The sequence below is a fragment of the Ipomoea triloba genome, chromosome 15 (genome assembly GCF_003576645.1).
Source record: "Ipomoea triloba cultivar NCNSP0323 chromosome 15, ASM357664v1".
Taxonomy (NCBI): domain Eukaryota; kingdom Viridiplantae; phylum Streptophyta; class Magnoliopsida; order Solanales; family Convolvulaceae; genus Ipomoea; species Ipomoea triloba.
Genome location: NC_044930.1, coordinates 20,684,188 through 20,687,868, shown reverse-complemented (window position 1 = coordinate 20,687,868; position 3,681 = coordinate 20,684,188). Strand labels below are relative to the sequence as shown.

The window sequence follows — 3,681 nt, the reverse complement described above, 5'->3', positions numbered from 1 at the left end:
AGATTTGAAGTATTTTTACAACAAAAATAACACATGCGTCAATCTTTATTTAAGTCCTTCACGGACTTAAATAAAGTTTGACCTCAGACTTTATTTAAGTCCGTGAAGGACTTAATATAATTTTTTTAAAATTTTTTTTGTTAGAGGGTAAGATGGACTACTTCAGTCCATCTTACTCTCTTTGGTAAATTTTTTTTTTAAAATATTCAACAAGATGGACTTAATTTTTTATTATCTAAATTTAAAAATATTCAATAAGATGGACTTAATTTTTTATTATCTTTTTTTTTGTTAAAGAGGATAAGATGGACTACATCAGTCCATCTTACTCTCTTTGATAAAAAAAAAATTAAAAAGATTCAACAAGATAAATCCTCGCAAATTAATGATTCAACAAGACAAATCCTCGATGGACTGATAAATATTTTTTCATTGATGATTTAAACGTGGACATTGCATCGAAGAGTGGGTTGATCTACGACAATAAATAAATCTTTGATTGGTGTTGCTACTAAAGTCCATTTCATTGTGAAACTTACGTGTCCGTCGTTGGTGATTTGCAAACTATTTTTAGAAATGTTAACAACATGGCGCGGTGATGTGCAAAAAAAAAAAAAAAAGGAATCATCATCTCTTATAATATGTGAACAAGCAAAAAAGGAAAGGGCAAGTCTATCTTTCAAAAAAAAAAAAACAATGCCGTGTTTTTTTTCTTTGGCAACTGAAAAACGGACTCAAGGAGTTCATCTTTCTTTAAAGTATAAAGATGGACTCCAGGATACAACTTTACCCTGATTGGGATCCAAAAACCCATGCAAGACTTTTTGAGATCCAGTGTTAATTATTTGCCTCGTCGAGGTCATGACTCGAGAACTCGCCCGTCGACTACCGAACTAAGTGAGCAGTGCTGTTAGGCATTGGGTTTTCCAGCTAGGAATGACTACGATTCAAACAGAAGTACAGAACTGTGTACTGTAGAAACCAAACTAGAAATGTCGATTCCGGTTCCAGAACTATGAATATCTAGTTTTCAAAAAAAAAAAAAAAACTATGAATATATATATATAAAAATAATAATAAAATTTAAAAGCCAATTAAAACTGCCATTCTGCTAAAGTACCAAAGCCGTGTTTCACGGCTTTGGTGGCAGTGGCAATTAATTTGGCATCTACCCATAGCCCAGATTGCAGGCAGCCAGGCACGCCTGCTTGCTGCACTAGTCGTTTTTTTTCTTTTTCGAAATTTTAGGCTTTTTTTTTTTCGAAAGTATTGGGATTTTATTTATTTATTTATTTTATATTGACTGTATATAGTCCATGCATTTTGCACAACCAACGTTCAATCCATATTCAATGTAGACATACAACATTACAATCCGTATTTTCACTCTATAATTTAACGACTTAAGCAACTCTTTTTCTTACCCAACTCATCAGCAACTAACATGGGCGTGAGGAGCTCATATCGGCTGCAAAATCTGCATATAATGGTATAATGCATACTGAAAACTTGTTGTTTCCTTTTATACACAATTCTTTAGTTAGATTTTCACCACAACTTTCTCTTCTTTTTCTCTCTTTTCTTTCTCCGTCGAATTGAAGACTCTCCCTCCCGTCCAACACTACCGCCAAATGGCTCCTCAGATCTGCGGGCTCTGCTCAATATCGCCGAGGATTACGGCCTGCTCTTCCTCTTCTCTTCTCTAGAAGCCGCAGCTGAGAGGTAAGTTTTATTTTTTTTAATTTTCAGCTCCCCTCCTTCGTGCTGCTTTGCCGGTTAAATCTGTCTAATGTTTTTACTATCATTCTTGTTTTGATTAATGTTTTTGAGAAATAGTAAGGGATTTCCATGACAATGTGTCCCAAATCCCAATAGTTACTCTTGGCTGACCTTTAGTAGTTGAGTTTGGGAGTGATTGTGACTGTATGTGTCTTAATTTAAAATACACCTAAATTTGTTTCAGTTGGTTCTCATGGTAAAAAATACCTTTCTCTGCACCACTCTTTTAACATGCTTGAATGCCTTACTTAGAGAACACATAACGGTGAAGGTTTTTTGGAGAGTTTTGGTGAGTGTGACTAGAAAAGAGAAAATGAAGAGGGAAGAGAAAAATAGGGAAAGAAATAAATCAAAACTTATTTTAAATAAAAAAATAATTAAAAAAAGGGCCTAGGACACACTCGGTGAGTTGCGGTGTCCTTTAAAATCCTTCAAAATTCACTGATAATGGTGCTCTTTGCAAGTCCTAAATGCGTTCAACTGGCTGGGGTCACCAAGTCTTGAGGTGATGAACGCATGTAGGACTTGCATACCTACTTTAGTGTATGATGTGACTTACCATCAGGCATAAGTTACGAGTTTGGCTATAAATTTGGGCTTTCTCATGTAAAATTACCATATCTGTGTAATAAAACACAAGCTGAATTTTAATGTTGAAATCTATACTGATCGTTTCATTATTACATATATTCAACATTTTTCCTCATAATAGACCAAAATATATACATCTAATGCATATATTCTCTCCGGTTTGATTCTTTCAGCATTAAGGGTAGATATATTTATATGTATATGTAATAAATTTGTATTTTTTATTTGCAGCTACAAATTAAATACTTAGAGCTTACTTATTTGTAGAGGTATGTAATGAATTTGCTGTTTTGATTTGATTGATTTGCAGCTACAAATTATGCGGAACTACAACGAGCTTCAGTTAAGTAAAAATTCGCGATTAAGGTATTCTCCTGAGACAGTAAAAAGACTTAATGGTGAGCAAATGATGAGAGGTTTGTTGAATAACATAATTGAAACATGCAAGAGGTGGATGGCTAAAGATTGGGAGGTAACCATTAAACATGTATATCGAGAACAAAATCACATAGCGGATAATCTGGCCAAGCTTGCGTGCCAAAGGGAAGATAGATGGAGCTGCTTAAGAGAACCTCCTGCTGTTATTTTGAGAAATATAGAGGAAGACACCCTGGGCATCCCTAGTGTGCGTTGTGGTGTTAGAGTATACTAAGTTCTCTTGTTTTGGGGTTATCCCTCCGTATAATCCAAAAAAAATTCGCGATTAAGGTCCTTATTGGACCTCTCCGCAAATTATGCCCTGGACCCAGGTCCACCTTGCAAGGTGGACCTGGGTCCAAAACGACATCGTTTTATGCGTTTTAAAATTTTTTTTTGATAATTAACGCCGTTAACGGAGCTTGGGAGCAGCAGGCAGTTGCCCGATTCTCACAAAACAATTAGCGCTTTTCATTCGATTCACCATCATCTTGCAATTCTTCACTCATTGCAATTCTTCACTCATTCATCATCGCAATTCTCGTTCGATTCATCATCGCAATTCTCCTCTGATTCATCATCGCGATTTTAATTCGATTCACCATCGTAATTCTTTGCAATTCTTCTTCAATGATGGCAGAGGCAGATGAACTAAGTTTGCACGTTGATTCTTCGATTGCATGTTTTAAGTTTAGATTCATATTTGATGAATTGTATATATTTGTGTTTGTGTTTTTCGAATTTAAGATTTGTGGTTTAGATTGATTGTTTACCATGCATTTTGAGTTTTTATTGTGAATCATTGTCAAAGGTATATGTTCACAATCATGTAGCTGTACATTCACATTTCCAAAGCTGTAGATTTATAATTATAGAGCTCTACATTCATATATA

General features: G+C 34.9%; 1 long non-coding RNA gene across 1 annotated transcript; it reads left to right on the top strand.

Annotated features, from left to right (window-relative positions):
- Window positions 1-1,230: 1,230 nt before the first annotated feature.
- LOC116007388 lies at window positions 1,231-3,459 on the top strand. Its single transcript, XR_004095246.1, has 3 exons — window positions 1,231-1,489; window positions 1,602-1,722; window positions 2,681-3,459. It is a non-coding gene; the product is annotated as an uncharacterized LOC116007388 (long non-coding RNA).
- The last annotated feature ends 222 nt before the right edge of the window (window positions 3,460-3,681 follow it).